We start from the raw sequence: 12,222 nt of genomic DNA on the forward strand, positions 1-12,222 counted from the left end.
TTGCAGACTAGTCTTTTGCCCTGTCCCCATAACCCACACAATCTGGAGCATAGTAGGCAACAGCTAGAGTGTCCCCTCCCCACTGAAGCACCTCTAGAGCAAAATAGCTCCAGGTGACTCAAGCGAGGGAGCCAAGTCATACATTACCGAGGAAGGCCAAACCAGGGTAAGCAAGTAACCAGTCTGACGTGTGGGGAGGCGGGGATTTCTTCCCAACTCCAAATATGTCCATCAACAAGTCTGTGACCTACATTCATAGGAAATGCCAGTGGGACCCAGCTCCACCTGGGCCAGCATCTGCAGAGGCAGCCAGACATCCTGGTGCCAGTCACTAGGGTCTGCAGGGGCAGGATTGCGGGGCCGGAGCCAGAGAGCCCTTAGACTCCATGCACATCCATCCCAGCTCCAAGCTTCATGGAAGCCTGAAACCGTGGTCTCCCTGGAAACTGTTCTCTGGCAACGGCGTATCTGCTGTGAACATCTTTGTGACCACCATGGAGCTGTGGTATTTCTCCTGGCTTCTGCTGACATGGATTTCAGTGAACCAAGCCCAGCTGAAGCGGCAGAGAGTCAGCGAACTGGACCTGGCTCAGGGAGACCTGCAGGAAGAAGCCTGCTCCCTTGGGGCGGGGGAGCGCCAGCCTGCTGGCCAAGACTGGCCCTTCCCACTGCTGTCGTGGGGCCTGCCTGTGGTCCTCTTAGGCTCCCTTGCCCTTTACCTCCTCTTCTCCAAAGGGCAAAGGGTGAGTCTGAGCACATGAGAACTGCCATGCTGGGCTGAGACGACTGCCTCTTTTTGCAGGCAGCCAACGCTGTGGCCTCCCTTCCCTGCTCTTGTTGTGACTTGCCCCCCTCGCCTCTGAACATGGAGGCTGCAGGACTTGCTCTCCATGGGAGTACTCAGCCACCCGCCCTGTGTCTATTTAGCTCTGCTCAGAAAACTGTTTCTGCTAGTGACCATCACAACATCCTGTGGCAACAAATCCCCAGGGGTAATTACACATTGTCTGGAGAAGGACAACTTTTTGTTTGTCTCTAACCTGCTGCCAGTCAATTTTAGCAGACGGCCAAGTTGGCATGTGGTTAAACTGTTTTTGCTTTCCTCGACTTGGGATCGTCTCAACCTCTACCACATCCCCTGCCAGACACAGGTGTTAAAACCTCCCCCCCCAACACACACATGCAAGGAAGATTATTCTTATCTATTCCTTTACCCCTTGAATATTTTCCTCCACCTTCTGGTTTTATAGTATGCCTTCTGATGGTAAAAGACTGGGACAGGGGAGGGAGGTTACAAATACCACCCCCAGTACCCTGCCTGCTCACATTCTCCCCTCTGCCTTCAAGATGTGTGGGACTGTCAGTGTGGTGATGGTAAAAGGAAGGGAAGAACAGGAGTGTGCCACTGCTTACTGGGAATGGGGGTTTCTGAGGGGAAATCTGTGGAACCAGTGATTATTTAGATGGATGCAACTAGCACTTTGTTTCGAAGGAGATGCTGGGTCTCAAGTGTGCCCAAAAGTCACCCCCCAGCAAGGCCTTCCTCCTACTCATTGGGGTAGCATGCATGCTCAGGGGAGAACAACATTCCCTTTTTACCCCACATGTTCCAGGACTCGGTCTTGGCACTGAAAAACAAGCTATGTCCCCTTGCTCAAATTACACCTTGGTTGAAAGACAGAAGCACACCAGAGGTACTTGTCCCCTTTATCAACTCTCCAATGTTTCAGGACTGAGCCCTTACCTTTCTCCAGGGTTTAACTCTGGTGAACCTTGGACCACCTCTGGGTTTGGGACCCAAATAGGCATCTCTGCCACTCAAACCCAGTATGCCTGGTGTCACCATTTGCTGCCACATTTACCTTCTTACCAACCCATCTGTGTGGTTAGGAGCATAAGGAAATGCCTTATATTATGTCAAGCCATTAGCCCAACTGGTGCAGTATTGTCTACGCTGTTTAGCAGCAGCTATCCAGGGAACATTCCCAGTCCTACCTGGAGATGGGGAGTGGACCTGGGGCCTTCTTCCTGCAGAGCAGATGCTCTACCACTGAGCTATCGCCCTTCCCCGTGCAGAGTGCAGAAGCCACTTTGGACCCGGACGCCGCTTTGGAGGAGGCTTTGCTGCGCGACGTCTCTGGTGTCCTCCATGTCATCCGCCACCGGCTATGGCAGATTGTGCAGGACAGAAGGAAACACCATTGCCCTCCCGCGTGAAAGCCACTGAGAGGCAGAGTGTCCGGCAGCTGGATCAAACCTGGACAAGCTTTGCTATGTGGGATGAAGAGGAAATGGGTCTCCGCTGGGAGAAGGATTGTGCTAGTCAGGAATAAATGGGAACCAGAGCAAAATGGACTCCTTTTGTGTTGTGGTGTGTTGCTGGTGGCTATACTCTGCTGGCTGAATTAATTTATTCTGCCTGTCCTTCTCTCCTGATTTAAAAGGAAACGGGATTATTATTTGGGAGGGGGGAGGAATAAAGGTATACTAGAGTAACCATCAAACTGGTGCCCTCCAGATGTTTTGGACTACAACTCCCATCAGCCCCAGCCAGCACAGTCTCTGTTACCACCTTCCTTCTTTCTCCTATGCGAAATTAAACACTCAACAGGCCTAACCCAGAGCAAGAAGGTGGTTAATGTGGGATGAGTGGGAGCAAAAGATCCCCTACATGCTTGGGCTTGGCTGAAGCCTTTCAAAATGGACGCTGCCTTGTGTGGGGAGGGAAGCGAACAGGGTGGGTTGGTTGGTTTTTGTTTTTCTGCTGTTTATTATTTTTATTGGATATAATTGGTGTTATGCATTTTAAATGTTTTCTGTTTGTACACCACTTTGGATTTTGTTTTTAATGAAAAGTGGCAATTAAAAAAAACCCTACTAAATGCATTACTGTGCAATCCCAGGCATTCTACTCAGAAGTAAGTCCCATTACGTCCACTGGAACTTACTCCAATAGATTATTTTTCTTATTAGATTTATTACCCAGCCTTCATGAGAAGAATGACAAATAGTGGTAACGAGAGAGGAAGTTCTAGGCTTAATGGACAATATAAAAACTGACAAATCACCGGGCCCGGATGGCATCCACCCGAGAGTTCTCAAAGAACTCAAATAATAATGTGAAATTGCTGATCTGCTAACTGAAATATGTAACTTGTCCCTCCGGTCTTCCTCCGTGCCTGAGGACTGGAAAGTGGCAAATGTAACGCCAATCTTCAAAAAGGGATCCAGAGGGGATCCCGGAAATTACAGGCCAGTTAGCTTAACTTCTGTCCCTGGAAAACTGGTAAAAAGTATTATTAAAGCTAGATTAACTAAGCACATAGAAGAACAAGCCTTGCTGAAGCAGAGCCAGCATGGCTTCTGCAAGGGAAAGTCCTGTCTCAGTAACCTATTAGAATTCTTTGAGAGTGTCAACAAGCATATAGATAGAGGTGATCCAGTGGACATAGTGTACTTAGACTTTCAAAAAGCGTTTGACAAGGTACCTCACCAAAGACTTCTGAGGAAGCTTAGCAGTCATGGAATAAGAGGAGAGGTCCTCTTGTGGATAAGGAATTGGTTAAGAAGCAGAAAGCAGAGAGTAGGAATCAACGGACAGTTCTCCCAATGGAGGGCTGTAGAAAGTGGAGTCCCTCAAGGATCGGTATTGGGACCTGTACTTTTCAACTTGTTCATTAATGACCTAGAATTAGGAGTGAGCAGTGAAGTGGCCAAGTTTGCTGACGACACTAAATTGTTCAGGGTTGTTAAAACAAAAAGGGATTGTGAAGAGCTCCAAAAAGATCTCTCCAAACTGAGTGAATGGGCGGAAAAATGGCAAATGCAATTCAATATAAAGAAGTGTAAAATTATGCATATTGGAGCAAAAAATCTGAATTTCACATATACGCTCATGGGGTCTGAACTGGCGGTGACCGACCAGGAGAGAGACCTCGGGGTTGTAGTGGACAGCACGATGAAAATGTCGACCCAGTGTGCGGCAGCTGTGAAAAAGGCAAATTCCATGCTAGCAATAATTAGGAAAGGTATTGAAAATAAAACAGCCGATATCATAATGCCGTTGTATAAATCTATGGTGCGGCCGCATTTGGAATACTGTGTACAGTTCTGGTCGCCTCATCTCAAAAAGGATATTATAGAGTTGGAAAAGGTTCAGAAGAGGGCAACCAGAATGATCAAGGGGATGGAGCGACTCCCTTACGAGGAAAGGTTGCAGCATTTGGGGCTTTTTCGTTTAGAGAAAAGGCGGGTCAGAGGAGACATGATAGAAGTGTATAAAATTATGCATGGCATTGGGAAAGTGGATAGAGAAAAGTTCTTCTCCCTCTCTCATAATACTAGAACTCGTGGACATTCAAAGAAGCTGAATGTTGGAAGATTCAGGACAGACAAAAGGAAGTACTTCTTTACTCAGCGCATAGTTAAACTATGGAATTTGCTCCCACAAGATGCAGTAATGGCCACCAGCTTGGATGGCTTTAAAAGAAGATTAGACAAATTCATGGAGGACAGGGCTATCAATGGCTACTAGCCATGATGGCTGTGCTGTGCCACCCTAGTCAGAGGCAGCATGCTTCTGAAAACCAGTTGCTGGAAGCCTCAGGAGGGGAGAGTGTTCTTGCACTCGGGTCCTGCTTGCGGGCTTCCCCCAGGCACCTGGTTGGCCACTGTGAGAACAGGATGCTGGACTAGATGGGCCACTGGCCTGATCCAGCAGGCTCTTCTTATGTTCTTATGTTCTTATAAAAGACAATATTTGGAACAGTTTAAAGCAAATGGCAATCATCTCCCTCCTCCGTGCCCAGGATAGAAGTAGCAGCTGGACAGACAGCGCTCTCCCAGCAGGCCAGGGTTTTTATTTTTATTTTGTGGCTTAGAACATGTGATGGGTTTATTGGCAAATCTGGAACCCGAGGATTGCTCAATCCACAGTTTGAAGGCGATCGCCTTGGAGGCAGAGGCCACTATGTATTTGTATATCTATACTGCTAGTGTGCTTCCTGTGGGGCTTGCTTGGTTGTTTTTATGGTATAATGTATTTATAAATCTGTTGTAATTGCTTGCAACGCCTAACAAGTCTAATAAAAGCGTTAAACGAGACGCAAGCTTGCTCTGAGTCCCTTGTCGCATTTGGTTCATCACTAAAATAATAAGGTATGTTTCTGTGATGAACAAAACAGAGATTGTACTTAGCTCTGTAAAAAGTTATGAGAGCAGCTGATGAAAGCAGAAGCCAAAATAAGAAGGCGTCTTTCTGCAATAGTTACTGATTTCTGACGGGTTTTTTACATGGTTTTATTGTATATATAGATGTCATTGTTGTAAACCGGTTTGATTTTGGTATACAATTTTTTAATAAATAAATAAATTCTGTTTTGTTAGTAAGGTGAATAAAACGTTATAGAAATTGCACAGGGCTTTTATTAAACCCATGCCCTGTCTTTCCACAAAACTGTGCCCAAGGACTGTTTCATGGTGGCATCTCCATCTGCAGGGACTCGGCCGGTCAAGGCGAGGCAGAGCTCAAGGGAGGAGGAGGAGGCGCCTCTGCCCGCGCTGGCCTCTCAATCCCTCCCTTTCGTTAAGGAGAAGAAGTAGCCTTCATCAGCCTTCCCCCAAGCGTGAGGGGAAGAACTACACTTCCCATGATGCTCAGCGGGACGGACACGGGGAGGAGGGGAAAGGAGGGAAAGGCTCGACATAGGCTGTGCGTGCGCATGAGGAAGAAAGGGTGCAACGGAGCGAAGGGCGCCTGCGCCAAGTTCGGAAAAGGGGGCGGAGCCAGGCGAAGAGAGGCCGCGCACGCGCCTTGACCTGTCTCGCGCAACTTTCCCGGCGGCCCTTGGGAGGTTCTCTTGCCTCGGCCGGCTTGGGCGACCCGCGCGCGTTCTCGTCTCTCTCCTCCAACGGCCGCCGCGTGAGCACGCGCCCGCCCTCCCGGCGCCTCTAAGGGCGCGATCGAAGGCTCCCACGCCCCCCGCTCGTGCTTTCCTCTGGCCCCGCCCCTTCCCGCGACCCCCCACCCGGCGCCGGGAGATGTGATGAGGAGTCCGGAGCGGGTGAGTCACGTGGGGAGGGGCGAGATGGGTTCGGTCACGTGGGTTGGAGCGTGGAGGGCGGGGGCAGCCGCGAAAGGCTTTCTTGTGTGCGTGTGACGTGGGAAGGGGTTACGGGGGTGCGCGCGCTGCCATTCATTGGCAGCTCTGTACGTGTCGCAGAAGAAAGGTTGGCCGAGACCTGAAGTGGCAGAGCGAGCGCGCAGCCTTCCCTGACCTTCGGGTCGTCAGAGGCTGCTGGACTACAATTCCCATCGTTCCCGACCACTGACCATGCTGGCTGGAGCCGACGGGAGTTGTAGTCGAACAAACCCAAAGGTTGGGGAAGGCTGCGAGTTCAGGCTGGAGGAGGGAATGCTCTGCTTGAAGGGTTCCCTGCGAGTAGAAATGGAGCAGCCAGCTTCTAGGCCAGCCTCTGCGCGTCCATCTGAGGCTAGCTTTCTACTTGCAGGGGCAGGCGGGGCTTCTCTTTTGCTGGGTATAAGATGAGCCACTGTGAAGGGCGAACCTCCTCGGGGTTTCTCTGAGGCAGTTCATGCAGCGAGGAGGCTCAAGTGGCAAAGCTGTGCCTGGATCGCCCCACTGTGGGAGTCGGCCCTGAGTGTGCCAAAATAGCAACTTCGGGGAAATGTTGGGTGCTAGACCAGATGGACCTCTGGTCTGACCTCCTAGCAGGTCTCTCCTTGTGATCACTTTTCTATTATACAGCAAGATCTGCACATGCAGAGCGTTCCAACATACCGCCCATGCCTGGTAAAATCTAGACCAGCCTTCCCGCAAAATGGTGCCCTCCAGATATTTTGGACTACATCTCCCATCAGCCCCATGATGCTGGGGCTGATCAGAAGCATTGCCCAAAACATCTGGAGGGCACCAGGTTGGCAAGGGCTAATCCAGGAGAAACTTCACAGCTTGATTCTATGGATAATATTTTTTTAAGCTGCTGAGAAGACAGAAAGAGAAGTTGTAATCTGGGCTGAAAATGTGCTGGTTCATGAAGGGCAACCAAAATGATCAAGGAGATGGGGCAACTCTTTGTGTGAGGAAAAGGTTGCAGCATTTGAGGCCTCTTAGTTTAGAGAAGAGGTGAGTAAGAGGCGATCTCATATGATAGAAGTGCGTAAAGGTATGCATGGCATGGAGAAAATGGGCAGAGAAACGTTTTCTCACTCCTGGACACCGGACAAAGCTGAACGTTGGAGGATTCAAGGCAGACAGTAGAAATCGTTCTTCGTGCAGCACATAGTTAAGACTGGGATTTGCTTCTGCAGGAGGCAGTGATGGCCACCAACTTGAATAGCTTTCAAAGAGGATCACACAAATTCATGGAGGAAAAAGCCATCCATGGCTACTAGCCAGGATGGCTATCCCCTGTGTCAACAGTCACAACAGTCTGAATACCAGTTGCTGGAAACTAGGAGGGGAGAGTGCCATTGTGCATGCAGATCCTGTGTGTGGGCTTCCCATTGGGACATCCAGTTAGCCACTGTGAGAACAGGATGTGCTGGAGTAGATGGGCCCTCTTTGGACTGACCCAGCAGGTTCTTTTTATGATCTTATGAGGAGGGAGTTTAGTTTTTGGGAAGAAGAGGTTTTGGGAAGGTCATGAGAAAAGGTGGGATGTTACTTGGAGGAAGTAAGATGTTGTAAGGTTCCAATTCTTTCTTGGATTTGCAACCCATGATCTTTCTAAGGTTGGAGACATGGTAAGTATAATACTGTGTACATAATTAATGTACACAGCAATGTATTTTAAAATTTTGAGCACCATTGATGATTCAAGCTATATAATATAAGTAACTGTGTTCTATATACCACTTCCAGTGTGGCCTTTAATCTAAAAAGTTAAAATAGCAACCCAGAATAAATAAAAGCTAACAAACTGTATAAACATTTCCTCATACAGACCCCAACTAGACTCTTCTTGTACACCAAAAGCAATCAGATGTTTTAAAGTGCCTGTTACAATAGTGAAATGGAATGTATGTTATTGAGAAATGAGTATTGAAAGACTTCTGACGTTATTTTATTTGTTAAATTTATTACTTGGTTTTCTTTATAAAAATGAACCCAAAGTGAGATACAATAGAAAGATTAAAACCAATATAAAACTTAACACAAAGGTTAAAAAAAAATACACAGATGAGATGGTGGAACAACCCACCCCCTAAAAGAGGCTACAACATCAAAAGCCCTCCAAAAGCCCTTTAAAAAAATTAAAGCTGAATGCCTGGGAGAAGAGGATGTTTCTGCCTCATGTTTAAAGATAGATAATGATGGCGCCAAACGTTCCTCTCTGGGGAGAGCGTTCCATCAGCAGGGGCAGCCACTGAGAAGGCCTGTTCCTTTGTCACCATCCTCTGGCCCTCCTTCAGAGAAGGGGCACAAAGAAGGGCCTCAGATGCTGAATGCAGGGTCCAGGTTGGTTCATATGGGGAGAGGCAGTCCTTGAGGTATTGGGGTCCTGAGCTGTGTACAGCTTTCTATGTCTAAACCAGCTCTTTAACATAACAATCTAATACAAATAAGCAAACCTTTGAGTTACCAAATAATAAGATGGATATTTTCTGTGGGTTTGTTTTGGTGCCGGACAAGTCACTATCAGCTTGGCCTACTTCACAGGGTTGGCATTAGGATAAAACCAGTCCCTGCACTTCAGAGAGTGACAAACATTTACAGACATTTGGACATTGGGTTTAGCACACACACACCAAATCCCTGCATGAGGAGCAGCCACCAAGAGTCCGCCACCGAATTCTCATAAACCTTTACTTGGCAGGTTGTATCTGTGCTATGGGGTGGTAACCTAGGAAGATTCACAGCATGATAAATGGAAGTACGGAAGCCACCTGTTGGGTGTGCTTCAATTTGGATTCCTGCATTGAGCAGGGAGTTGGACTTGATGGCCTTATAGGCCCCTCCCACCTCTGTGATTCTAAGTCTGCGCTTCCAGCTCCTGTGTGAAAGTGGGATGGCATACGGTGGAGCTTAGTAGGTGCTTGGGGACCACAGGTGTTCTGGCAAGGGACTGTCAAAAAGGGCACAAGCCTTGTGGGTCTTTTAAGAATGGCTGCTGTGGGTGTGTCTCTTGAGGGACGAGGGTCCTGGTGTGGAGTTGGTAGCTTTGTGAATAAGCTCACAGAAATCACTAGCCTGCTGGAGGCTGGCAGACAAGGATAAAAGGACATCCTTGCTGGATCAGGCCAGGGGCCCATCTAGTCCAGCCTCAGTGGCCAGTCAGATGCCCCAGTGGGAAGCCTGCAAGCAGGACCTAAGTGCGACAGCACCCTCCTGTCCTGCAGTTTCCAGCAGCTGGTCTTCAGGAGCCTGCTGCCCCTGACAGTGGAAGAAGAGCACGGCCCTAAGGGTTAGTAGCCACTGAGAGCCTTATCCAAGGCCCGTGTCCCTCTTGCAGGAGCCTGCGGCATTTCCCCTGTGCTGGGTGCACCAGACTGCTGTACTGCCTGCAGTTCCCCTTCACCTGTGGGCTACCAGGTGGGTGCTCCAATGCCAGGCTGTTAGGGGGTCACTTGAGGAGCAGTGCTTCTGGTGAAGAAGGAGGAGGAGGTAATAATAATAATGATAATAATAATAATAATAAATGTTATTTGTTGGTCGCCTATCTGTCCAGGTTAGTGGACGCCCTAGGCGACTTACTATAATAGAGAGCAGTACATAACACAAAATGAAATACAAGCAAACAGAATCATAATCCATTTAAAACCAGTTTCTATTTAAAACCTTATAAAATTAATCCTCCCCAATCCCATAGGCCCGCCTGAATAGCCAGGTTTTTAAGGCTTGGCGAAAACCCATCAGGGAGGGAGCATGTCGGAGGTCAAACGGAAGCAAGTTCCAGAGGGTGGGGGCCACGACCGAGAAGGCCCTCTCTCTGGTCCGCACCAGCCTGGCTGTTTTAACCGGTGGGACCGAGAGAAGGTCTTGTGAGGCTGATCTTGTCAAGCAGCATAATTGGTGATTTTGTAGGCGCTCCTTCAGATAGACTGGGCCAAAACCGTATAGGGTTTTAAAGGTCAGCACCAACACCCTGAATTGGGCCCGGTAAACAACTGGTAACCAGTGAAGATCTATTAACACTGGCGTGATATGGTCACGGCGACGGCTGTGCTGAATCAAGGGTGCCGCCGCATTCTGTACCAGCTGTAACTTCCAGACCGTGTTCAAGGGTAACCCCACGTAGAGCGCATTACAGTAGTCTAAGCGAGAGGAGACCAGGGCATGTATCACCCGTGGGAGCAGATGAACAGGAAGGTAGGGTCGCAGCCTCCGTATCAGATGTAACTGATACCAAGCTGCCCGACTCACCGCCGAGACCTGAGTCTCCATGGACAGCCTGGAGTGAAGAATGACCCCGAGGCTGTGGACCTGGTCCTTCAGGGGTAATCTCACCCCATTAAGCATCAGGTCCGTAATACCCAGCCTTCCTCTGTCTCCCACAAGCAACACCTCGGTCTTGTCGGGATTCAGCTTCAGCCTGTTCTCTCCCATCCATCCACTTACGGATTCCAGGCACTTGGACATGGTATCCACAGCCAACTCTGGTGAGGACTTAAATGAGAGATAGAGCTGAGTGTCATCGCATATTGGTGACACTTCAGCCCAAAACTCCTGATCATGGCCCCCAGTGGTTTCAAATAGATGTTAAACAGCATGGGAGAGAGGATAGAGCCCTGTGGCACCCCACAATTAAGAAGCCAAGGGTCTGATACCTCATCTCCCAAAGCTACCCGTTGGTGCCTATCTGAGAGATAGGAATGGAACCACTGTAAAACAGTGCCCCCTATTCCTAATCCCCCTACGCGATCCAACAGGATACAGTGGTCAACGGTATCGAAAGCCGCTGAGAGATCTAGGAGGACGAGGAAGGTATATTCTCCCCTATCCAACGCCCTCCTCATATCATCCACCAGAGCGACCAAGGCTGTTTCAGTTCCACGTCCAGTCCTGAAACCCAATTGAAATGGATCTAAATAATCCGTTTCCTCCAAGTGTCCCTCTTGGTGACTCTAGGGAACAGACTAGGAGGCCCTTAGCTGTGTGGTGCCGCAGGGTACCATCTTGTCCCCCATGCTGTTTAACATCTATATGAAGCCCTTGGGAGCGGTCATCAGCAGATGTGGGGCAAGGTCTCAGCAGTATGCTGATGATAAGCAGCTCTATTTCTCTGTAACATCTGAATTGGGAGAGGCGGTGCAAGCGCTGGACTGGAGCCTGGACTCGGTGGTGGGTTGGATGAGGGCCAATAAACTGGATCCTAGCAAGACGGAGGCGCTGTGGGTTGGTGGTTCCCGAGTTCGGATAATTGGTCAGTTGCCTGCTTTGGATGGGTCGTACTCCCTCTGAAAGGGCAGGTTCGTAGTCTGGGGGTGCTCCTGGATCCATCTTTGTTGCTAGAGGCCCAGGTGACCTCCATGGCTAGGAGTGCCTTTTGCCAGCTTTGGCTGGTAATGCAGCTGCAGCCATTTCTGGACCAGGATAGCCTGACCACTGTTGTCCACGCACTGGTAACCTCCAGGCTGGATTACTGTAATGCGCTCTATGTGGGGCTGCCCTTGAGGTTGGTCCGGAAGGTGCAGCTGGTGCAAAATGCAGCAGTGAGACTGCTCACTGGGGCAGGATATTGCCAACATGTCACCCCAGTGCTGAAAGAACTGCACTGGCTGCCCATTTGCTACCTGCCAAGTTCAAGGTTCTAGTCTTGGTGTACAAAGCCCTAGACAGTTTGGGACCAGGATACCTGAAAGACCGTCTTACCCCTTATATACCCAGTCGATCACTGCGCTCTGCAGGTGAGGGCCTCCTGCAGATACCATCTTATCAGGAGGTCCATTCTGTACAATATAGGAAACAGACCTTTAGTGTGGCAGCACCTACCCTGTGGAATTCCGTCCCCTTAAATATTAGGCAGGCACCATCTCTGTTATCTTTTCGGCCCCTATTGAAGTCCTTCCTCTTTCAACAAGACTTTTAAGTTGAGACTTTATCCCAGTCTGCGTCTGTGTTGGAATTGCTTTTTAATATTTTTTAAACAATATGTTTTTAACCGTTTTTAAAAAAAGATGTCTTGAAAGCTTTTTAAAAAGTGTTTTTAAAGATGTTTTGTTTTAATGTATTTTAAAGTCTGTTTTATGATGTTTTAAAG

The 12,222-nt window shown here is 48.9% G+C and overlaps 1 protein-coding gene across 5 annotated transcripts in view; it reads left to right on the plus strand.

Annotated features, from left to right (window-relative positions):
• Window positions 1–5,780: 5,780 nt before the first annotated feature.
• Window positions 5,781–12,222, plus strand: part of LOC133365786 (polyamine-transporting ATPase 13A3-like) — a 50,942-nt gene continuing 44,500 nt past the window's right edge. For 3 of the 5 annotated variants that reach the window (XM_061588018.1, XM_061588020.1, XM_061588021.1), the window contains exon 1: window positions 5,783–6,062. The gene's annotated coding sequence lies outside the window, so the exon portion shown is untranslated. Of the gene's footprint in view, window positions 6,063–12,222 lie in introns of all 5 variants that reach the window. The other 2 variants (XM_061588019.1, XM_061588017.1) reach the window with 2 other exon arrangements.

This window comes from Rhineura floridana, chromosome 11, assembly GCF_030035675.1.
Source record: "Rhineura floridana isolate rRhiFlo1 chromosome 11, rRhiFlo1.hap2, whole genome shotgun sequence".
Lineage (NCBI taxonomy): Eukaryota > Metazoa > Chordata > Lepidosauria > Squamata > Rhineuridae > Rhineura > Rhineura floridana.